The sequence below is a fragment of the Acinonyx jubatus genome, chromosome A1 (assembly GCF_027475565.1).
Source record: "Acinonyx jubatus isolate Ajub_Pintada_27869175 chromosome A1, VMU_Ajub_asm_v1.0, whole genome shotgun sequence".
NCBI lineage: Eukaryota > Metazoa > Chordata > Mammalia > Carnivora > Felidae > Acinonyx > Acinonyx jubatus.
Window position 1 is genome coordinate 157,801,150 of NC_069380.1, and position 26,092 is coordinate 157,827,241.

Sequence of the window (26,092 nt, forward strand, 5' to 3'; positions counted from 1 at the left end):
TTTTGAGAGACAGTGCACAAGCCATGGAGGGGCAGAGAGAGAGGGCAACAGACGATCCAAAGTTGGCTCTGTGCTGACAGCAGCGAGACTGAGCCCAATGCAGGGCTCCAACTCAGCAATGACAAGATCATGACCTAACCCAAAGTTGGTTACTCAACTGCCTGAGCCACCCAGGCACCCCATAAAATATTTTAAAACAGGGGCACCTGGGTGGCTCAGTCATGAGCCAGTTAAACATCTGACTCTAGATTTCAGCTCAGGTTGGTGAGATTTTAACCTCACAGTTGGTGAGATCCAGCACCTCATCAGGCTCTGCACTGACAACAGGAGCCTGCTTGGGATTCTTTCTCCCTTCTCTCTGTCTGCCCCTCCCCAACTCGTTCGTGTTCCCTATCTCTCTCAAACTAAATAAGTAAACTTAAAAAAAATATTTTAAAACAACCATGATATTTAGTCAAAGTAAAATTAGGCCACAAGTGATCGCTTATGGTAGATTTACTTTTTCAAAGAATGTTTCCATGATTTTGTAACTTATTTATTAGTGGGCTCTAAAGTGTTTGTTTGTTTGTTTGTTTGTTTGTTTGTTTGTTTTTAATCTTGGTTCTTTTCCATGTTATTCCAAAGCGCAGGGGTTTTTTTCCCCTCAGTGAGTTTTTGGGGTTTTTTTTCCTGAATATTTTTCTGGGATCTTCTCCTCCAAACTATCATCCCACATACATTAATTTAAGTTGTGTCTTATGTTTTCTTAATAAACATCAAATTAATATTGAAATCTAATTCTAGAAATGGCATGGGTAATGGCTAAGAGCACTGTATTAGTGATAGTTCTGCTTCCCATGAGCCCAATACCACCAGAAAGGGTTTCCTATGTAACGAGGATCCTAATGTTTTTGCTGGGGAGCCTGTTTGGTCTTCCTCTAAAGTTTCTACTGATTTTACAATTGAATCAGAGCACATAGGAAATGTTCTATCAAATTTTTACCCTATTTTGCATTGCTTCACCTGTCTCCCAAATAAAAAATCTGTGGCTTAGCATAAAGAACACTGCTTTAAGGAAGAGGATAGGGTGAATTTTAGTCTGATTTCTGTAAGAATGTTGCTGATGAGACCCCTCCAGTCACATCAGGGACTCTGAAGTTTTTTTCTCAACTTTCACTAGACACACAATTTGAAATAAAATCCTCACTGTTTTTTAGAAATGGGTAGATTATAAATTATAAATGAACTCAAAGCAAATAACTCATGAGAAATAAGCCACACTCTTAGAAATTGTAAAATGACATTCTAAAGTATTAACATACCCTTTGCTAATTGGTAAAAAAAACTGAAAAAGCAATGAACTCGTCTATCTTCTATGTACTCTTTGATTCTATGTAGGAAAAAAATAAAAGCCCAAATAAAAGAACACAAATATTCTGACTTGGCTTGGAATGAACTCCAGCTTTAGTAGATATGAGTACATCAGACCATCGTATGTTGATTAGACAACTCTTTAGAACAATATAAATCCTTTAACTCAACCTGGGATTGTTCACACTTGCCTGATGATAACAATTACTTTGACTTCTTTGGAGATTCTGCTTTGGTGGGTCTGGGCTGAAACGTTGAGATCTGTAAATTTTTTTTAAATGTATTTATTTTGAGAGAGAGAAAGCAAATAGACTCCAACTGTCAGTGCAGAGCCTGATGCAGGGCTTGATCTCATGAACTGTGAGATCATGACCCAAGCCAAAATCAAGAGTCAGACGCTTAACTGACTGAGCCACCCAGGTGCCCCCAGATCTGTATTTTTGAAAAGCATTCCTAGAAAATACTTAGGATCAAGTTAGTTTGAGCAACCCTGCTTTATATTACAAGATCCAGTAATCTTACTAATGTTAATTTGGTTCCTGAGTCTCTTTACTACTAAAAAGAATTAGAGACGTCTCAGCTGTCACAAAAATTCTGATCAGTTTGAAAATCGTATTTCTCAATGGGGAAAAAAAACAAAACTTGGTAAGTCATTTTTAGCTTTGTTTGTATAAATGAGCACCATCCACCCACTTACCCCTGCCCCCCACAGCTAATTTCCCACTTTGAAAACTGAGAAAGTGGTGCCTAGGACTCCACCATGTCAGACTAGATAGAAGTGACTCTGCCAAGATAATCACATTGAAGGCTTTACCTGAAATCATCTACCGACTTCTGCCTGTGAATTTAAACAGCTCAATTTTGATATAAAAAGTGAACAGCAATTAATGAGTACTTGGATGTGAATAGATCTTCTCCGTGCATAGTCTCCATGGACCAGAAAAAAAAAAAAAAAAAAGCAGGACGTGTGGGAGGTCTTCCTGTGGTTCCATCTCATCCTTCTGCCCCATCCTCAAACACAGCAAGACAGATTTACCTTCTTTTATCTTTACCCTCCTATGCAGTTTTCCACTAAAGAGTCTGTTGGTATTCTTCAACTTCCTATTCTCTCTAAGCTTCCTCCACCTATTAACAAACCCCTTTTGCAGGGTGTTTTAGCCATGAGTCCTCCCAACATGCTGTCCTTTGACAGTGTCATTTTGTTCCTCCCTGACACAGGCCCTACCCTCGGTTCTGCCATGTTAAAGTGACTTCTAAGCAGTAGATAAGCACTAAATATTATCAGAGGGAGTATTATCATACTTTGTATTTGAAATCATAAAATCTTATCTCTGTTTTCTCACAGGAGTACCCATTATCTCCATTTTCCACAAGGGGAAACAGGCCCAGAAAGATCGAGTGACTGCCTCCTTCAAATCAGTAGCAAGCCTAGGACTGGCGCTTACACGCTTCTACTTAATTATGTTTTCCAGTTAGCCCATGTGCCTGTCACTCAGATATTATTTCATTCAAGAATTATTTGCTCTTTCTTCCAGATCGTTAATAAAGACATTAAACAAAACCAGACCTCATGGTGACCCTATAGTCAACACGTTGCCCTGAGTCATTAGGACTTGTCCTCCAGCCAGTTCTCAGTCCATGTGACAGAGCACACAGCAAAGCCAATGCTAATTAGGTTGGCAAATAAGATTTATTGAGATACTGTATCAAATGCATTACAAAAATATAAATACATGTGTGTTAAGGTACATTCACTGTACTCACTGTTTTTAATTCTATTGAGAATGCTATCGAGACTCTCTGGCACTATTTGTGTTTGTAAACCTATTCTTCTATAGGAGAGCTCTTTTAGCTTTTTGATTCCATTCTCCCCTCAGTGTTTCAATCTTAACAGTGGTTCTGTTATTTTTTTTTAAAGGATTGCTTTCATAATGGCGACTCAAATACAGATTCCTTATTCCAAGATGGTTATTAAGAAGATGAACCATCAATAATCCCATGAAAGAACATTGGGCCAAAGAGAATTGTGGACATCTTATAAGCGCCTCGGGACTGGAATGAGGATTTCTGATTTCCAGATCTCCTCCCTAGCACTAAACAACATGGCTTCAGGGCCAAAATTGTGATGCTCAAAAAAGAACTCGGAAAACTATGCTTGTAAGTGTGGCCTCCAAATGGAGCACCTCCCATTCATGTCTGATTTTTAGACCCAGTTTTCTATGGCTCCACTCCATTGAGTTCATTTCCTTGTCCTAGAATTCCTTGTACTTAACTGCTGCATATGAACCTTTGTTGATACGCTGAAAAGCTTTACCTACACATTTTTCTATGTACATATTTTTCTACCGGCCTAAGCGATTCGTTTTATAGAATTCTTCTATCTCTTAGTGAAAATGTGAAATGTCATAAAAGGCAAGGAAATTCCATGTAAACCAAAGTCCAAGTGGTCTCCTGATGACTGCCCCAAAGCATATTTTATATGAATAGAAATTGGGTCAGCTAGGAATTAAACTAACAACCACCATATTTCCCTAACCACAATTGCACAACCTTATGTCCAGGATATTCACAGCTGAGGACTTTGCCAGTGACTTGCCAGAAAATGCTATGCACATACAGTTTTGGCCTGCCTTACAAAAGGTCCCTTCTGGGCAGGCTTTTTGTTTTTGCTGTTGGCGTGAGCCATTTCACTGGGATCATACACTGTACGTATGTTCCAAGTAACACGAGTTTTACAATCGTAATATCCATTAACTAAGTAGCTATACCGGAAAGTAATAGCTAATTTAAAAAGTAGATATCACCTATAAAGCTCTTTGCTAATTGGTGGCACTACTCACTGGAGTAAGAGCAATGATGTTTCTATTAGTTTGATTTTTTTAATTACAAGTATACAATATTTAAAAAGGGTTTGAGATTTGCATGGGAGAGACATGAATTACACTTTAGCACACCGGGTGAAGAGATTTCACAACTTTTGCTATATTGTTTGAAATACATACATAAGAGCCATTTTATATGTGAAATAGTATGAATTCATTTCTCTATGATAATTGCAAGAATTGCTGCAATTATAAGTGCTGTTTAGTAATATCAATTAATATGAAATGATATTTACATGCAAGAAAAATGCATGATTCAGATTTGAAGAGTTGCTTGTGGGGTCCTGTCCCATCTGTTGAGCTTGCTTTTATGCCTGAGGGACATTCTGCACAGACAAGTTTACAGTTGTCCTAGACCGAAAGACCAGGGTGCCTTATTATTAGCAACAAACGTATGTGTGTTTTCCTTTAAGGATATCAGCTGCTGCAAGAACAAACTTGCAAAGCTTTTTCTGGGTGTACTCCTATGTGGCAGTGAAATAGCTTGAAATAGCTTTCTCTAAACTGATTCTTTTGAGTGGTACTGTGTCATCATTTTTATTAACTGTTGAAATACAGAAACTAAATATTCATATAACTACTTTAAATACAAACATGAAAATGGTTTCATAAAGATTGATAATATCAAGACCTGATTCAGAATGTAATTTACATTCTTAAGTAACATGGTTTCGCTATTGATTAACATTTGTTTACAAGTTTCGTAAGAGTATGATATGGAAAGAAAAGTGAAGTAGAATAGAACTATCTTATGAAAGAATAATGCTAACCTTTTTTTAGCATTTCCTAGGTTTTGCTCTGTGCTAAGTACATTTGGTGTACATACCTTGTATCATTTCATCGACCAACGGCAAATATCTAAGGCAAAATCTATTACTATCTCCATTTCACAGATAAGGAGTATGAGGCAGAGAGGGTGTAATTTATCCTGAGTATACAGCTGGAAAGCTGAATCTGAACACAAACAGTACTCCACAGAACTCTTGCTTTGGAACTCAAGCTACCAAAAGATAAGGTAGGTTGGTGATTCTCAGACTTGGGGAGAGCTCAAAGTCATGTGGAGGGCTCATTAAAACACAGATTTCTGGGTCTGACTACCAGAGTTTCTGGGACAGGAAGTCCAGTCTGAGACCTGAGAATCTGCATTTCTATCAAGTTTCCAGGTGATGTGATGCTGCTGTTTTGCGGACTACACTTTGAAAACCACAGATGTAGATTACTCTGGAAGTTAGACTGTTTGAGATGTGCTGTGGAGATTTCAGGAAGTAGAGATGCTACCATGTGACAAGAGAGAGAAAAGGGAGCGAGCAGACACTAAGGTAGAGAACAAAGCAAGATGTTCAGGAAGAAGAAGGCTGAGGAAGAGGAAGGTAGGATGTAGGGGGCTGTGTCAGTGTGCAAGTCTGTGGTCAGGAGAAGAGGGCAGGTGGAAAATAGATGTCGAACCCAAGGAGGGAACTTTGAAAAGGAACACTGAAAGTGCCACAGTAATTTCTACTTCAAAACTCAACCTTGGAAAAGTATTTGACTTTTCTAAAGCATAAGGACATAGCAAATAGCAGCTAGTAGTGGCAAAGGTGTCAATCTGGGAAACAGAAAATGATACTCAGTCCTAAACTGCTGGCAATCCTGTGGCAGCCACATTACCTCTCTGGGCCTCAGTCTTGTAGATCTTCATGTTAGTTATTCTGGTTCATGTTTAGAATCCTTCCTTGTTTTTCTGGTCTCAGTTTCAATTGACAGGGATATTGGGTTATGGCTTTCCAGTACATTTGCTTTATAAATCTGCTTCTCTCTTTCATGTATGTTGCTTATGAATTGATCATACCATTACCCAGCCTGAGTTAGAATGGAGACGTATATATGAATTTATCAATGTTTTCTTATTAAAAGAAGTGACATTTACATTTATCTCTAGTTTTGGCTTGAGTCATTCCTTAGGCAGTGCTGCAGATAAACTTATTTATTTTTAGCAGCTGGAAAAGAGAGGACTGCCTAATGTTTGTTGCTTTTTGGGCCTGCCTTCAATGTAGAAGTCTGGGAAAGCCATCGATACAGTCAATGAGAGAAGTGAGGCACGCCAAGGTTGTTTTCTTGGTTATAATTAATGGAGGCCACTCAGGGGCATGTAACATTTACTCTCAAATTAAGATAGCACGCAACATCTCCAGCTCACCCACTTCTTTGCATTAAAGAATTGAGGCACTTTTAAAATCAATAGGCAAGGCAGATGGGTTTATTTCCATGTCTGGGTCTCAGAAGGATTTAAGAGGGAGATGTTCCAGTCTAAGAGACTAGCAAAGGAACATAGGGGGCTTGTGTTCCTCTTAGCATCACACTGAAGATGTCCTCTTCTCCCCCAGGGTGGGGCCAGTCATCTTTCAGTCTCTGTCCCTGTACTATTTTAACCATAACCTAAAAAGTGTGTGATGATGGGGCTTGAGCCTACCTCTGCATTTCTTAACCATAGCCTCCTTTTTCCGGCTGTATATTCACCTTCTAATGTATAGTAGGGCAGATGAAAGAGAATCATAACAGCAATGTTGTGGTACTTTTTGTGGTACACAGAATTTATAGTACTTTTCATATACTCATCTTTCAAGTTTAAAAACTGTGATCCAAGAGACAAGAAAGTGGCTTCTCAGGATCACACAAGCTGAGCTGGTAACAGAAACCAAACTAGAGCCTGGGTCAATTTGAGCCAAGAGATCCTCTGGCATACCACATCTCTCAGACCTTGCTACCAGTGAAGGCTTTCCTGTTGTATTTATTTCCCACTTGCACACACACACGCTCACACGCACTCACATGTGCTCAGAGCCATTCACGTACTTCTTCACTCTCACATGCAAACACATTCATAGTCAACACACATAGTCTTCCCTGTCACACACCCTCAGAACATCCCCTTCCCGATGTGGCCAATGTGGCCTGCTGTTGGAGGCTCAACTCGTCCACGCACATTCCTTTTTTTCAATAAAAGTGATCCATGCATGGTTTGAGACATCCTATCAACACCCAGCCAAAGGTGCAAACAAAGACTTGGCCTGCATGGGAGTTCCCTGTGGAGGCTCTAACTCTTGTTTGGTAGTGCCAGATTAGGTGGCAGTCAGTGAGAAATGGAATTTTCGAAAGAAAGCAGCCAGAAAAGGATCCAGGGATAGGATTCTCAAGTGAAGTGGTCTGGTCAAAAGGGAGTTGGTGACAGAGAATCAATGACTTCAAGAGTGAATTTTAAAGATAAGAATCCAGTGATTGAAGGGGACCAGATTCCAGAAACAAAATCCAGGTACCTAAAAGTAAGGTGATGGAGAGAATTAGGTAGTACTGAGGCCTTTGTGGCATCAGAGAATAACTGGAGTGAGAGGTGCTGTCCCAAAGCTCTGCATTAGCCATGACAGAAGGTGGTTTGGTTGGAGCTGGGTTTTACTAGCCTCTATCAGGTGATCCTTTTGCTTTACTCCGTGGCAAGTTCTGACACTTAGGGTCTTCACTTCTTCCTGGGACAAAGGAGGCAAAGGTGACTATAACTAAGTCACACAGTGACAAAGCTTAAGAAAGACTCAGATTTTATAATTCTTTGGGGGCAGTAACTATAGATCTATACCACTCTCTGCTGTCCAGGAGGCAATCTGACAAGTGTCAGGTGAGACATCACTCCTTAAGCTGCCCTGAATTCTGCGGGGCCAACAATAAAGTTTCTCAGGAAGCACCTGGCATCTGGTGTGAGAACAATCTAGAACATGTTCTCACAACCTCCCAGAAGCTGAATATCAAGTTCATCCAGACTTGGATCACAGTGATCCCTGTACATAGCTTTTAATTAATCAACAAATTAGTCAACAATATGCAGATAGTTAGGATAGTTATTTGGCGCATCTATCACCTTCTCTCTTTATATACGCTGTTTTATGTCTAAGCAAAGTGGGTGGCCACAGGTTCAGTGAGATTTAAGCAGTACAAGGTAAGAAAGGACATTGCCTCAATTACAAATTCTACCTCTTGTTGGGGCATAGCCATAATGTGCTTTATTTAAGGGTCTAACTATTTCTTTACCAATAATAATGAAGCCAGAAGTTTTTCACTCTACAAAAAATGTATTTACATTTTACCTTGCTCTATGATTTCCTAAAAAATGTTCTTACTAAGAGGTCACATAAAGATAAAAACAGAACTACCAAGTTTCAGTCAGTTCTGAATGCCACAGTGAATATACAAGTATGGAGGTCTCACATTTTGACGAGAAAAGGGTAGACACCTCTTAGAAATGAAAAGCAAGTATCATTTCCTAATGGAACTTGGCTTTTATTCTAAGTTGACATCTGGACCAATTGGCCAATATAGGCTTTATGTTTTAAATCTTGAAAGGGAGAAATAGACTAAATAAATTTTATTTTAGGATTGACCTGCCACCCTAATTTTTATCTCCACACAAACCTTCACTTAAGGTTAAATTATGATATGGCTCTCCTTTGATCTCTCTACATCAGTTGAATGGTGAGTCAATTCTCAGTGTTTACATTATAGTATCATGATAACAAAAATATTGCAGCAGTTCTGTTTTACTATTCAGACTTTCTCAAAGAAGTGATCCTAACGCCAAATGAATAATCAAAAACACCAAAGTGTTCTATCTGTTGTTAACATATCAACCACCAGAAAATCTGTCTGCAGGAAAATCACCTTCTACAAGTGAATAAAACAGCAATCAACTGGATTATTTTTTTTTTTAGTTAGCATGTTAAATCTGTATAACAATCAAAAATATAAATATCATGTTTTTACATAATGTTCACTGGATATAATTCTTTTCTCTGGTCCGTAATAAGTTATTGTTACAACTCATGCTTCACTTGTTTTTATTTTGCTTTTCATTTTTGTATTGCCAAAACGTGTTACTGACCATATAAGGCAAAATCACCCGTGTGTAGAATACCACGTGGCAAATGCTTGCATTTCAATTAAAACCAGATCTCTTGACATCTTTATGCATCTGAGACCTAGCCATATGAGGCTAACTCTGTCAGCCTCCCCCACTTGATCAATGTAAGCACATCTATTCTTAGACTATGAAATATGTGCCGTAGGTGTCGAGGGAAGAATTGCTGGGTTGTCACAGCTGCAGCCTGGTGGGGAGTACTTTGTGTGGTCTGTGAGCACAACTTTTCTGCCTTCCTTCCCGCTGTGCTCCTCTGAGTGGGCGAAGATGTACCCCAGACGCATCTTCCTCCTTGTGTTCTCACACTAAACTGAGAAGGTTAGGAAGAGCATAGAAAAGAGGCTAAACGATTGTTCCTCACAGATTGCCTGGAAGAAGACAAGAAGCCACTAAATGAATGAATCATTCTTGGGGAGTGGCTGTACCAGGCTGATAACTCTATTTGAGTCAAAACTAAATAACTTTAGGAGGAAAAGAATCTGAAAAATGTTAGCTAGAAGATACTAGGGGAAAAAAACAAACTAGCATTTTATTTTGGGGGCCTGGGTGGCTCAGTGGGTTGAGCGTCTGACTTCGGCTCAGATCATGATCTCATGGTTCGTGAGTTTGAGCCCTGCATCGGGCTCTGTGCTGACAACTCAGAGCCTGGAGCCTGCTTTGGATTCTGTGTCTTCTTCTCTCTCTGCCCCTCCCCCACATGCACTCTGTCTTTCTCTGCCTCTCAAAAAGTAAAAAAAAAAAAAAAAAAAAAACTAATAAAAAAAATTTTTAGTACAAATTTAAAAACAGCATTTTATTTTTATTTATTGGTGATTAGCTTAGAGTCATTTGATGACTTCTAGGGTTGTGTAAATGGTAAAAAGACATTTTTCCAATATTTCCAGACTAACAAAAGATAGGTTTCTGTATTGCTACCCCAGAGTGTGTTTTCTTTTTAGCTAAAAAACAAAAAACAAAAATACCCTATTTTATACTAAAGTCCATTGCTTCCAGAATCAATCAGAAGCAATAAAAGAGTAGATGTGATGTGAGAAATGATAATTTTCATTGGGTTAAAAGTAGAATAAGCTGAAATCCTAATCACAGGAACCACCACTAACAAGGTCCATACCATCTGAAGCCTGGAGCTTACACAGCCACTTATCCTAACTCAGGCTACCAGTAACTATTAGAGATCATCATGAAAAATCCCAGAATCTCCTGTTTCTAGTTATTTTGAAGATATGACCATTATTGACTTTGTTCATTAAATGGTCTAAAATTAAAGAGTCTAACATGCAAAAAAAAATCAAAATCTGAAAAATAAAAGAAAGGTAAAAATGTCTTCCAATTTATCTTAACTCTGTCCTATAGTTTATGTTTGGGTAACATGTCAAAAGATTGTACAAACCAGTTTATCACCACTAGTATGGAGGAATCAAAATATAACACAGATTACTGTAATGATAAAAAAAAAAAGTGTCCTTAGACTTAAAAAACAATCTTGGAAGAAAAAATTATTCTAATTCACTTAGTTTGATTGAGTTTGCCCTGGTAGCTAAAAGCTGTTTATTTTTGTTGGAATACATGTAACTTTTAGAAATGTAAAGGTTTTTTTGCCTTTATTATTAGATGAAATAACATACTTCAGGTTCAAGCTGCTCATTTGAAGACCACTTTTCTCTTCCTTTCATAGTAAAATTTTTTCCAGATACCCTGCACCTGTTTTCACAACCATGACATAGCCGGAAAGTTTTCTTCTGCTTAACATTAGTTGCTAAGCAGAATGTATTTCAGTATGCCAGCTGTAAAATTGTCAATCAAGCAAACATTGCAAGTGTTTGGTAATCTGATAACACTTAACAGCCATTCTTTGATATCTAGCAATCAATGCTAGGATATTTAACTTGAGCAGAGTCATGCTTTTTATTGTGTGAAATCAGAGATGTGATGAAAAAAGTCTGAAATCTCAACAGTTCCTGGTGTTTCACTGAGGTTCTTGTTTGATTCTCTTAATCTCTTTATTGGAAGCACTCTGTCATGACTGACCATGTTCACAAAGGTAGAAAAGGTTTTATCAGCAGTAGCAAAGGTTTCTTCTCAAGTATCAATAGGATAGAAATTGTTTTGTAAAAACACATTTTTACTTCATTTTACAAAAGGAAATGTGATGTGGATCCAAGACTTAAATTTGTTTTATAATTTTGGTCATTTGTTCTTGTCAAATGTAAGGCAACACACAGAGGATGCATGCTGTTAGTAAACCCTAGTTTTCAGGGCTGCTTAGTAAAGTGTGGGGAGTAGAGATTTGTCAGAGATTATTCATCATCATAGCCAGAACGGTGGTAAGTAGAAAGCTTTGGTATGTGAGTGTTCCTATGAGTGTTTATTTTAAATGTGCCTTACGCAATCCCTATGCAGGAAGACAGAAAGTGGACCATAGGAAGCTGTTCCCCTTACCTTGAGTGCAGAGATACCAATATAGGGATTATACAGTGGAGCAGTACTTGTTATAATGGAGCTGGGTATTGGGTACTGTGTTTGTTATTGCCTCTACATTTTCCAAAAGATTGCATGTGACTGTGATAAAGAAACAGTCTATGATAGCTAAACAAAGGGGTAGTCATTTCATTTTATGTTTGAACTTCCACTCTTCTATACAAATCAAACAAAGTGGTATCCAGCTGCTTACTTACTCCAACCATAAAACACTGTTTTATCATAAAATTCTATGCGTATCTATAAATATATTATATAAACCATTGAAATATGAGAAAGTTGAGGTTTCAGTTGCATCAGAATCAGGAAATACAGGGTTGGGATTGCCAAAGCAATTTAAACTTGGACCCCCTCTCCTCACTATCAGTGATATAATAGTGCCTTTCATTTCATGAACTCATAATTTCTTACTGTTTCTATTATAGTATGAGCATCTGGTTATGGGTGACAGCAAGATGGAAAACCTGGGGAGAACCATTCTTCCCTAGAATTGCAGTATGTTCTAATTTATCATTTTACATGGACAATCGCCAAATGGTGCAAGCTTGAGATAGTTGTGAGGGTCTTTCTGTTGAATGCACCTATCCTAGTGCCCACCATGTATCTATCGCATGTGACACAACCTCTGACTTCAAGTAAATTACTGGACTCAGAGAAGGCCTTTAAATATTAATGAGTCTTTATTAGTAATAATTACGGGATTATATCTAATCACATAAGAAAACACTCAAAAAAAACCTTGGAAAATATAAAAAAACATGGAAAGAAAAATAATGTTTTACATTTTGCTAAATGTCCTTCCTACCCTTCTAGATGCTTCCACATTTCTATTTTACATGATAGACATACTATTGAAACAGCTTATAGGCTACATCTTCCAGTTGTTAATAGTTTATGACCATTTTTTCCCAAGAATAAATATGTTCTTATGACATGGTTCTTTAAAGGTACATATTTCATTGTATGAGTACAAAATTATTTGTTTACTCTCCCATTTTTGGACTTTAAAAAAAAGTCCTATCATAAATAAGTCTACATTGTACAAACTTTCATTTTTTTAGAATAACTTTTTTTAGAAATAAACTTCTGGTTCTTTGGCAAGCAACTTTTTTAGTGAAGTATAATTGACATACAATGTTATATTAGTTTCAGGTGTACAATAATTCTATACACAATGCTTACCACAATGAGTATAGTTACCATCTGTCACCATACGAAGTTATTACAATATTATTGACTGTATTCCCTGTGCTGCACTTTTCATCCCTGTGACTTATTTATTTTAAAACTCGAAGTTTATACTTCTTAATCCCTGTCATCTATTTTTCCCATCCCCCCAACCTCCCTCCCCTTGGGCAACCACTAGTCTGTTCTCTGTAAGTGGGAATATGTTTTTGTTTTTATTTGTTTTCATTTTTCAGATTTAACATATAAATGAAATCATATGGTATTTGTTTTTCTCTGCCTGACTTATTTCACTTGGCATAGTACCCTCCAAGTCCATCCATGTTGTCACAAATGGCAAGATTTCATTCTTTTTTATAGTAGAGTAATATTCTGGTGTGTGTGTGTCCATGTATGTATGTGTGTGTGTGTGTGTGTGTGTGTGTGTGTATATATAACATTGTGTATATATACATATGTATATATATATATGTATATACGCACACATATATATACATGTGCACATATACATATATATACCATATCTTCTTTATCCATTTATGTATCAATGGATGCTTAGATTGCTTCCGTACCTTGGCTATTGTAAATAATGCTGTGATAAACATGGTGGGGGGGGCGCAAATATCTTTTTGAATTAGTGTTTTCCTTTTCTTTGGATAATCATATGACAATTCTATTTTTAATTTTTTGAGGAACCTCCGTGCTGTTTACCATAGTAGCTGCTCCAGTTTAAATTCCCACCAACAGTGCACCAACAGTTCCTTTTTCTCCTTATCCTGACCAACACCTGTTGCTTCTTGTGGTTTGGTTACTAGCTACCTGACTGATTTGAGGTGGTATGTCACTGTGATTTTGATTTGCATTTCCCTGGTGATGAGTGATGTTGAGCATCTTTTTATGTGTCTTTTGGCCATCTATATTGTCTTTTTTTGGAAAAAATGTCTATGCAGAGCCTCTGTTCATTTTTAATCAAATTACTTGGGGTTCTTCTGGTGTTGAGTTATATGCATTCTTTATGTATTTTGGATATTAACCCCTTATCAAATATATCATTTGCAAATATCTTCTCCAATTTGGTAGGTGACCTGTATGTTTTGCTGATGGCTTCTATCACTGTGCAAAATCTTCTTAGTTAGTTGTAGTCTCTATAGTTTAATTTTGCTTTTGTTTCTCTTGCCTAAAGAGACAGATCCAGAAAAATGTTGGTAAGGCTGATGTTCAAGTGATTGCTTTGAGATAAGACAATTTCAAAGGTTTTTGAAAGCTGTTGTCATATTGTCTTTCAGAAAGTCTATCCTGTACCAATTTGTATTTCTAGCTCAATATTTCTTTAAGTATAACTATTTATGAAACCTTTTATGCTCATATTTTACTAAGACACTTTTTTCAAGAAATTGACCACTTATGTCTAGTCCTGCATTATAAGCAGAATGATGAAAACAACATCTAGACCTAGCCTTTTATTCTTATACTGAATGAAGGCAAACTGGAAGTTACAGTTTAAGAATGTACCTATTTCAGCCTTGTTGATATGATTTTACTCTTTGCCTTAATATCCTGACTTTTCCACACTCACAAAGTCCCCTTGAATTTGTAAAGCTTTCACTGCTGCTGTGTCACTTCTCATTTCCTACACTAAAGGCTGCATCTAAAGATGTCTCTCTTCTTTAAGCTACCTGAGCCAGTAGAATGGAGCCAAAAATACACACTTTGACAAAACTACCAATGCTCAGTTGGCATTGGTTATATACACACAGAAGTGAACAGGCAGGTGAGTTTTGGCTTTGGTCGTGTGGTGTGCCTTCTCTGCCGTGAATGTATGCAAGTCTATAGGTGGTGTGAGGTGGCTGTGGTCTTAATGATGATCCCCTTCTCTCTCTCTCTCTCTCTCTCTCTCTCTCTCTCTCTCTCTCCCCCCCTTCCCCTCCTTCTCCCTCTTTCCCCCTTCCCCTCCTTCTCCCTCTCTCTCTCTCTCTTTCTCTCTTTTCCCCCCTTCCCCTCCTTCTCCCTCTTTCCCCCTTCCCCTCCTTCTCCCTCTCTCTCTCTCTCTCTCTTTCTCCCTCCCCCCTTCCCCTCCTTCTCCCTCTTTCCCCCTTCCCCTCCTTCTCCCTCTCCCTCTCCCTTTCCCTCTTTCTCTCTCCCCCTTTCTTTCTTCTTCTCACTCTCTCTTTTATGATGAAAGAGTCACAAGAAGGAATGCAATCAATGAGAAAACACTCCAGTGAAGGTAGATGACAAGCAGCTGTTGCCTGATGCCCAAAAATGCACAGATGAGGCCCAGCTTTGTTTTGCATGTGAGTTCGGATGGATCACAGTCTTTAGCACAATCATTTGGGGATAATGTTTCTTTTTTTAAACTTTTGAATCTCTCAATAAGTGAACAGAAGGGCAACTTGGTCATAAGGTGATGCAGAAAGACTGAGGGTATGAGCTCACCAACATAGGCATGCCTCTATGAGTGTTTGTGGAGTTACCTTAACCTGATCAGACATGAAATTAACTGATAGGTCGCTAAATGGTCAAGAATAAAGAACACAGAAAATATAGTGCAGTAACTGAGATATTTTATGACCATGATCTTATTGCCCTTTTGACAGAGGGTAACAGACACACAGATTTATAAAAATGAAGTCTTCTGATTTTTAAGCTAAGGATCCATATTTCCAGTTGAGTACCTGTATCGACACACCTCCACATTTCTTTTTGAAAAATAGTATTTTATTTCCCTTTGTCTTACATTTCAGCCAAGTTCCTGCATCCTTTCCTTTTTATTAACTGTGGATAGATTCCAACCCATTCACCCTGGTAGTGAAGGGAGATTTTTCAACCTTGTAGCAACTGTTTATCTAATTGCATTTTAATGGGCCGCACATTATTGTTGGGTATTTGGGCTGGGACACAATTTTAACCCTTTTAATCCTTACTTGAGTGCATCTTGAATTGGTGTGCTGTTGTTATTTACAAACTCCAAAGGCCTGTACACACACAACCCCCCACATACAACACCATGGGAAAGTTAAGGAGAGCTCCTATTGAAAGGAAAGGTTTTGTTTGGGCAGGAAATATCCTGACTCAAGAAAGCCAAAGTGTTAAAAAGCCAGCAGTTTTCTCAGGCTCTATTTGTCTTCGTGAAAATTCAGTCTCAAGAAAGCACACACAGACACACCCACATTCACTCACTCACTCACTCATACCTGTACCTGGGAATCCTAGGCACTTCATAGCCTGAAGCATCATTCCCCAGTGTATGAATTGAAAAGGGCTCCCCTAAGAACCCTATACACTCACACTGCATGTTTTAGGTTCATCATTGTTTGGGTGATGGTGGTTGGTTTCTATTGGACCCCAGGTGCAGAGACTTGATTTGATCACCAGTGGTCTGGATGAAGCCCCTCAAATATATGTATTTATTCCCTTTTGGCTCCATTTTCTCTCCCCCACCCAGATAGCCATTCTAGTGTGCTTAATATATATCTTTCATTTGAATGGGTGCTCTGCAAGACATTTGGAAAGTGTGTGCTATCATTCTATTAAATTTTAAAAGAGACAAAACATCTATTTCTTTCAGCTTTTAAATGTTTCAAAGCACATCTTGGGTTCTCACCTTTGTACAAAAGCCTCTTGCTCCAATACCAGCACTGTTAGAAATGAATGAATCCCCCTGGGTGACTTTTCTGTCTGGTCCTGGTCTGCCTGTTACTCTCCTAGAAAAAGTCGCACAGGTCATTGCTCCTATCCTCCTGTTTCTCTTCCAGCAATTTACCAAAACACAATGAAAATCACACACATTATTTTCAGGAATACTAACTCATGGATAGAATCAGGAAGTTTCCAACAGATTTTTCTTAATAAGCCACATTTGTCTTGACTTTTATTTGTATGTTTTTCCATATCCATCCCCTACACCCTGTGGTTTGTAGAAAGAACACAGACTAAAACTTATGTGTAATCTGTGCTAAGTGCTTGGGAAAACAAAGAAAAATGCTTCCTCTTGAATCACTTCATGTTATCATGTTAAGATTTAGGAAAACACATATTAGAATACAATCAAAGCAATTTTTGATTAAGAATCAAATTTTCCAGATCTTTAGTAAAAGCATTGGGGTTGATGTGGTCAAACCAATCTTCACTCTAGACCTCTTTCCTTTTTGCCACAGATCCATTATTTACAGATTTAACCCTAATAAACAGATGAGGAAATTGAGACTTAAAGGGTACTTACCCATGGCCATACAAGTTTACAGGACTGGATCTATTTTTTTTTAACCTTAAGATCTATGCACTAAAATGGATTATCCAATGGTTTATTACTATGGTCAAAAACTTGGTTTGACATTATAGGTATGCCTAGTATGCCTACATTACTCTTCAGTCAGTTACTCTTTTTTTTTAAGTTTATTTGTTTTTGAGAAAGAGAGAGACAAGAGCAAGGGAGGGACAGAAAGAGAGAGACACAGAATCCGAAGCAGGCTTACAGGCTCCAAACTGTCAGCATAGAGCCCAACGCAGGGCCTGAACCCACAAACCATGAGATCATGGCATGAGCCAGAGCTGCATGCTTGGCCAACGGAGTCCTTTGCCCAGGCACCCCTATTCAGTTATCTTGTCCCATCCTATGCGCCACGTGTTGTGCTGAGCACTGGAGGTGGAGGGAGTGGCTGGCATAGAGTCTTCTCTAGTGAGCTCGAGGTCTAAGCAAAGCCAGCAAGGTGCTTACCTGTCTAAGCTCAGGCATTCTTACTCAGGCAAAATTCAGTAAAGTGAACATCAAGGGCATCCTAAAGGGGAAAAACATGTAATAAGGAAGTCTGAAGAACAATGAACACAAAATTGAACCCCCTTTTGGTGTACTGCCATATCAACTGCTTTTTCTGCAAAATGAGTCTCCCATTCCTGACTACAGACATATTGGACTCAATCTCATAACTTTAGATCAAACGTGACATACTGGTACACATTTTTTTATCCTGATTAACCAAAACAACGTTTGGATTTTAGTATCCATTTCCTCATTTTATAGACATAAAAACATATTAGAATCGGCTTCCAGATAAGAGGAAGGCTTCCTAAGATCCATGTAATGATCCATTTGTTCCACTCTTCAAAAAACTCTTCATTGAAGCCCATAAAGCAGCAATATATTAATATCAGGAAAGTGCCTTTTTGAAAGTCATTTCCTAGAATTTTGTGTCCGTAACCTAGAATTTACTGCTCATGAGGCCATAGTTAAGATTCGTAGCCTGTCTGATGCTACCAACCAGGTCATCAAATGCTATAAGCAGCATCCTAACAAAAGAGACATGATATGGAAACAAATATCGGTCAAGAGGCTCACACGGGTCACCTCCAGGTCACTCATCCACATGAGCAGCATTTTATGATTTGGTTCAGTGCTGCCCTGAGGTACGCATTAACTTTAACTGAAGCGAATTGCTGAAAATTTCCTCAGAAATGAGTCCAAGCAATTTCCCTTCTTTCTTCATTTATAATGTGTTGACATTAATTAGTGCCTAATTCCTGGAGTGTGTTCAGGCTTCAGTGACAGACAGAAAGGAACGATTTCTGAGCAGATTAGGCACACAGCCTCCTGGCACAGTTCCAGGGGATAGAGGTACAGCCTGCTGCTCTCAGGAGCAGGTCCTCATCAGGCTGGCCCACATTCCTCATTAGGACCCAAAGATCTTAAAAAGAGTACAGGAAATGTTTCTACTTAATAGTAATAATCGCTTTTTCTTAAGAAACTCAAGACTCTGAGTTATTGGCTAAGATCTATGAAGAGAAAAAGGTAGAGTCACTTAATTACCATGCATGGTGTCTGAGCAAGCCAATGTCATAAGCAGGTCTGATTCCAGCACCTTCTGGCTTTATGTTATTTTAAATTTATATATTTCTTCATGTATCCCTGATCCCATATCTGCACAAGCAGCTTCTATGTTTCAATGTAAATGAGCGTTCTAAAGGATAGCTCTATAACATCAGTTGGTCTATATTTAGATTAAAGCATGGGGAGACTGGAAGAGTACTATGGGGTATTTCATGTATATTATGTCTTCATCTAATAAAGGAGGCCCTCTCTTTGGTCAGAGAGCTGTGAGGTTCCTATGCCATTACAGAGCTTCACTGGAAAATGTTATTAAAGGCTGCTGTTTTCCCTCATGCTACTATGTTAAGATTTTCATTTACAAACCATTTTTTTATTATTAAAAATATGGAGACAGAGAATGAACACGTTACTAAATGGCAAATATCAGGGAAGACAACCAAAATTATGCTTTTGAAAAGCAAGTGTGAATACTACACTGATCCTAATAAGTGATATAACAGTGAACAGCCTAGAGAAGTAGAAAAACACCCAGCAACATAAATAGAACCTGAGTGAAACAGAAAAACTGATTGAGATTTATAACGTAGCCCCACTTATGAAAATTAAAAATGCAAGGACACAAAACAATACACATTTGACAAGAGCACATACAAAGATACATAACAAACACATTAGGTTATTTTTTGGAGGAAAGAAAGAAATAGGCATGGAAAATGGGAACAAGATAAGGAGATGGAGAGGCTTCCCCAGGAATATTAATTATAATGAGCTGTAAGATGAGGGATGCAATTAGCTGTGTGTGTGTGTGTGTGTGTGTGTGTCCTACTAATGTCCCAAGCAATATAGACAGCTTGGAACTTTTGGCTTCCAGTTTTAATCCCATTCTGTGCTTTATTAAGATATAAGGACTGTGAACCAGCACATCACAAACAATCTCCTCGCTATGCATGTTCATAACTATCATTGTTCATGGTATGTTTTAAATACACAAAGCCATTTTATTACAATACTACAGAGTCACTTGTAGGAGAGGAGACTATGCCTCTGCTATACACACTGAATTCTCAGATGTGATACAGGAAAAGCGCCACTTTCATGCAGAAACAGAAAGAAGCAAGTCTTTGAATCCATGTGATTTTCTTGCATTTCTTTGAGCTCTTTTAGTTTGCTAGCATCTATTAGAGAAGTATCAGCTAAACTTGAGCAACATTCAGGCAAAAGCAAAATTACCTATTACAGTGCATTTATTTCCCAGCCAAGAAATTTAGATTCACTAGTCAGAATATATATATTAAAGAAATATACTGTTTTTTGCAGCGAGACAAATATTCTCTTGTTATCTTAAAATTATCTTAATATCTCACACCAGTCCAAGGTGTGAGTGCCCATATTCATCCAAGGCCTTTAAGATAGTCTAACATTATGAATAACTTGTCCAGAGGAGGAGGAAATAGTGATATTATTAAAGCAAGACTTCACAGCAATTGTAAAAATAGAATCCTACTGCAAATTAATTTTTAAAACAACTAATGGATATTTTAAGCATCAGCTTTTTTTTTTGGTCTTTTTTTCCTACATGTTTTACGTGAAAGTTTAATATTTTAGAAGCCTTCAGATTTTATTTTACCAAAACATAATCCTTATGAATATTTACCAATGGAGACCTCTAGCCTGGAGCTTCCTTTCAGAAAAGAGTCTGAATATTGAAAATTTAGCAAGCCAGCTTTTAAATAGTTGAGATTGTCAAGGGGATGGGTACTCTATCATAATGGAACATTAGCTTCACTTGAAAAGTATACATTTATGGTTCTCTTTATATGGCATCATTATGATCTTTACTCCTAGCATTGTTATTCTGCAACCAGAGTATGAAAATAATACAGAATAAGTGACAAGAGAGTTCAGTTGCCAGTGACTTAGAGTTGTAAAGTTATTGGCTATTAGATTTTGAATACAACATAAAAAGGAAATTATTATCTGTCATTGTCAAAGAAATGTAGGCTGCACTTCACACAATTAAAGTAACTTCTAATTACATGAGATTGGATTTGCTTTCTCCATAGTTCATTACAAATCGAATGAGTCAAAGAATTCATCCATTCTTTTTTTTTTTTAAATATAATTAGACTTGTGCCTTTCTGAACAAGATATATGACATAGCTGGAATGTGTGGGTCAATCTAGTGACATGCACAAAATGAAAGAAAGTTCCAGCATTACCTCCTTCAGAAGTTGGAAGTTATTTTGAATAGACTACGGGGCTTTTCTCTCCCTCCTAATGTAACTTGGCCTATACAGATTCTTTTCACTTAAACCACTGATCCATTCCTTTAAGCCCTTATTCATAAAGGAACCCTAATTGTACAATCAAAACAATATTTATTAAACACTCACAATAGACCAACCATTGTTCTAGACTCTGGAGGTGTGTCTCCAAACCACCTGCAACTGAGTTACTGGGAGTAATGCAGACAAACTGATGACGACTCCCCAGCCCAGACTAACTAAATCAGATCTTGAAGGGTGGAACCCAAGAATCTAAAATGTTGACAGTACTTCAGGTAGGCAGGAGATGAGCTAAATGGGTAAGGAATATTAAGGAGGGCATTTATTGTGATGAGCCCTGGCTGTTATACATAAGTGATGAATCACTAAATTCTACTCCTGAAACCAATGTTACATGATAGGTTAACTAACTAGAATTTAAATAAAAATTTGAAGAAAAAAAAGAAACACATTGAAAAAAATTGCATAATGCTAAAATGACCAAAATAATTTGTTTTGTAATATCTGCTAACAATATTTTCTGGGTTTTTTTTTTCAAAAATAATTCAACCAGCTCTCAAAGTATCTACCTTGTCCTTAACATCAATTTACATCTGTATCTCTATCTACCTCAAATATATAAATTGTTAAAAGTACTTCAAATTATTGTGAAAATCCCAATAAAAACATTTTGTGCCTGTCAACAAGGCCTAATAAAAACATGGGAGTACAGATAGAAAACAGCAGATCCAGATCCAGACTTACAGTCAATAAAATCTGAGCAATGATTTATGTCCTTTCTGGGATAAATCATTTAATTGGCAATGCTCTACTATCTATCTTTTCTTCTGACATGGCAAACCCCAAAACCTCATGTTGAGTTGGTGGTATCATAAAATATTAGCATCTCTACAGTGAGTAGAACCTTCTTGCCAATCCACACTGGCCATGTAGCATGAGCAAAAAATACATACCCGTTGTTTTAAGCCACTGAGATCTGAGGGGTTGTTTGCTACTGGACCATAACCAATTTATCCTGACTGATGCAAATGATACATCTTCCATAATTTTTCCTATAGGGAGTGTTGTTATCACACATCTTTTACTAAAAAAAACTGTGTTAAAATTTTTCCATGTGAGGGGGCGCCTGGGTGGCGCAGTCGGTTAAGCGTCCGACTTCAGCCAGGTCACGATCTCACGGTCCGTGAGTTCGAGCCCCGCGTCTGGGCTGATGGCTCAGAGCCTGGAGCCTGTTTCCGATTCTGTGTCTCCCTCTCTCTCTGCCCCTCCCCCGTTCATGCTCTGTCTCTCTCTGTCCCAAAAATAAATAAAAAACGTTGAAAAAAAAATTAAAAAAAAATTTTTTTTCCATGTGAAAATCTACAGATAGAGCTTGTCATACAGAGGTAACAGCAAGAGCAAAGATCCTAATACCACCATGAACTTGCCACATTTGTAGAATAGAAAAAAAGGCCAATGTAACTAAAGAATATGGGAGGGTAGTGGAAAGTGGTGGAGGAGAGTGGTAAGAGGTAACATCTGAGAATTTGTTAGAGATCAGATTATGTAGGCTTTGTGAGCCCTGATAAACACTTTAGATTTTATTCTTTGTACATTGGATGCCACTGAAAAATTTTAAGCAAGAAACTATACAGTATGAATTACATTTCCAACAGATCACTCTGAATACCTGGAGGACAGTGCAGAGGAGCACAAACCTTTTTTTTATTATTATTATTTTTAATGTTTTATTTATTTTTGAGAGACAGAGAGACAAAACATGAGCCAGGGAGAGGCAGAGAGAGAGGGAGACACAGAATCTGAGCAGGCTCCAGGCTCTGAGTTGTCAGCACAGAGCCCGACGCCTGGCTCGAACCCATGAACTGTGAGATCATGACATGAGCCAAAGTCGGACTCTCAACTGACTGAGCCATCCAGGTGCCCCCAAGGAGCACAAACCATCTTAACTTTAGTCTTTAGTCCACTTTATTTGTGTTCCCTATGTAGTCAAATTTAATTTAGGTTTTATTAAAATATTATTTCTCCAAAGTCCCAGCAATACTTCTTGCTTCACTTAACAAACATTTTAAGGGCTTTTTACATGACAGACACTGTGATGCAAAGATAATTGGGATAACATATCAAGACCCTGTGGGGAATCTCACCTTCTTTCCAGTGAGTCCTTCCTTTGTCTTCAGCTATCATCAGTCTTCTTTGTTTACAAACTTCCCTGTAAATTCCTCAACTTTCTTGGTTCCTTGTCCCTCCACCCACATGCCCCTTCCCCCCATGTTTAACACCACTGACCTGACCTTGACTTCAAAGATGTATCCTCTTGGGACTGTCAGAGACTTGGCCCTTTAGGACTTGAGGTGTGTGTTTGTTTGTTTGTTTGTTTGTCACCATCCATGAAGGGTGTGTGGGCAGTGTGGGAGTGTGAGAATTATAGGAAACAATCAGATCCCCATGTTGAGCTGAAATCCTCACTGAGCTCTGCTGTGCTGTGACATCAGAGGAGGAAGAAGTACACTTTCTACAAATTGCAACAAGTCACCTGATCAGCACAATTCTCCCCTTTATAGCTGCTGCAATAGTTAGAAATCTAGGTGCATCATATACTTCAGGTCCCATAAAACCACTGTTGCCCCCTAAATAGCTCGGGATAGAGGGGGCTGCCTTTCACAGCCTATCAAAATCCATTTGGAAAGCCATCCCCTTCATTCATCATTTGTAAATACATGCAGGCAGTCCTTTCTTTGCACATTTCCAATATACACCTTTCAGTTACCATGGCATAGCTAAATTGCTCTGATCCCTGACAACCTGGCTCACATTTCTATTACCACAGTACATTAACTGTGAGTAATTTGTATAAAGTACAAATTTTGCAGCTAATTTTTTAGTCCACAAATCACTGCGTGAATAACACAGGCATATCCTGATCAATGGTCAATCATGTCATTTCTTTCAAAATTTGTCAGTGATTGGTTGGTTACTGTCTATGTTATTCAATTCATGTACAGGCAGCAAAGCATACAGTTTTGCCTCTTTGCCTCCCAGTGATATATCCACGTGAAATTTTATAATAATGGATAATTAAGAGAAGGACTTGACCAATGAAGACGAAAGTACAGCAAAGAAATGAAAAGTAATACTGCTGAAAATGAAATCTAACATTATGGAGTTATAGGAAAAATAGGTAGTGGTGGTAATCTTGATACTACCACTGGTGGACATGCTCTAGGTGTGCAGTCAGAGGAGTTTAGGGAAGGCAAACGTATGGACATAAATGAGGAAAATGGTGACAAACAGGATGCAGGTGTCCCAGAGGAAATGCCCGATGTTGGCAAAACCCTTCAGGTGAAAGGCACTCTCAGCGATAATACCGCACATTGAAAGAGCCAATGATTAAATGTTAGAAGCTGATCAAAATTTGCCAAGGCAACGAAAAGATGCCTTGAATACATCGTAAGTTATTTACAAGAAGAAGGCAAGCATTATTCAAACAACGTTTGATGACTTTTTTATAAGGAAATAAAACATGGAATTCTCAATATCTGTAATATGTTAACATTACAATGTACTGAATAAGCATTACTTTTGTTATTCTTTTTCATTTCATTATACAGTACTTTTATATGTTTTAAGTTTATTTATTTATTTTGAGAGAGTGCAAGTGGGGAAGGGGCATAGAGAAAGAAGGAGAGAGAGAGAATCCCACGCAGGGTCCTCATTGTCAGCGCAGAGCCCAATGCGGGGCTCTAACTCACCAACCTTGAGATCATGACCTGAGCTGAAGTGGATGCTTAACTGATTAAGCCACTCAGGTGCCCCAATAGTACCTTTATAACAGATAGAGAATTTTCAATTTTTGGTAGAAATTTTTAAAGGTCATGGAACAATCTTACATTTTCTCATTCATTATGAGTATTACTTTGTATGGTTGCAATCAGCATGGCTGTTTTCACAGTCCTGCACTCCTGTTCAAAGCGAGAATTGCCTGTACTGAGAAACTCAGCATGAATCCATATTTCCTTCTCTCTCTATTCTATGGAGGTTGTAGCTTCTGTTTAAATGTATTTTGTCTTAGAAGCTTGTTTTTATTCCCCTGTGTTGTTCTCTAATGCTGGTGAGTGATTTCAAATATAATAATTTTATGGGGATAATCTTGCTAGAATATAGAGCTTGTATATGCTACTCACTCAATTCCTTTCAAAATTTTCTCTTTTAGCTAAAAACTGTTTAATAGTGATTGTTTAACAATAGCAATAAAATTGGAAACTAACTCTCAAAAATTAGGACATTCAGGAAATAACATTTTGTTTCTGCGGTGAATTATTAACATCTATTTAAAAGAATCATGAAGAAGAACATTAAAATCATGTGAAAGAATTTTAGGAATATTTCACTAAGTGGGAAAATCAAGTGACAAAATTCTTTCCGACGTGATTCCATTTTTTGCAAAATATACATGTATGCGTATGCATGTATATACATGCTCATGTGTGTATATATGTACATAAATAATCATAATGAAGGATATTATCAAAATGTCAAGGGTAGTCATCTTTAGATGGAAGGATTATAAGAATTTTTTTTCCTGTTCTCTGTGTTTTCTGATTTGTCTACAACGAGAATATAACACTTTTGTAGGTAGACTATTTCAAAAAAATTCTGCTCTTACCTCTACATTTTCTTAATATTATAGTAATTAAAATGAGCAGTAAAGCAGACATTTAATTGTGTTTTTTAACTGTCTCAACCTTTCCTACTTGCTTCCTTCCTATCACAGACTCAGAACATTCCCTAATGAGTCAGGCAGCCCTGATTACGCTAACTCTGTAAAAATAATAATAATAATAAATAATAAATAGATAATAACAAATAATAAATATATGTGTGCATATATATTACATATATGTATATATAATAAATATATGTATGTGTGTGTGTGTGTGTGTGTGTGTGTGTGTGTGTATATGTAATATATATATAGAAAGATCAACTCTTCCAGTATCAGAGGTGAAGCATGTAGGAGTTTAAAATATTCCAGGAGTCTCAAAATTCAAAAGGTCAAATTTTCTTGCTGCTAACTTTTACTGTGCCCTGTCCCAGGCATTGCCACACCCAGGCATTGCTGATGGATTGAAGAAACCATCTGTACAGTGTA

At 37.7% G+C, this 26,092-nt stretch overlaps 1 long non-coding RNA gene across 4 annotated transcripts in view; it reads left to right on the forward strand.

Annotated features, from left to right (window-relative positions):
* LOC113593339 (uncharacterized) overlaps positions 1-26,092 on the forward strand; it is a 308,036-nt gene that overhangs the window by 203,345 nt on the left and 78,599 nt on the right. For all 4 annotated transcript variants that reach the window (XR_008299829.1, XR_008299827.1, XR_008299830.1 and 1 more), the window contains 2 exons: positions 3,269-3,507; positions 5,126-5,247. This is a non-coding gene — a long non-coding RNA (uncharacterized LOC113593339). The remainder of the gene's footprint in view (positions 1-3,268; positions 3,508-5,125; positions 5,248-26,092) is intronic.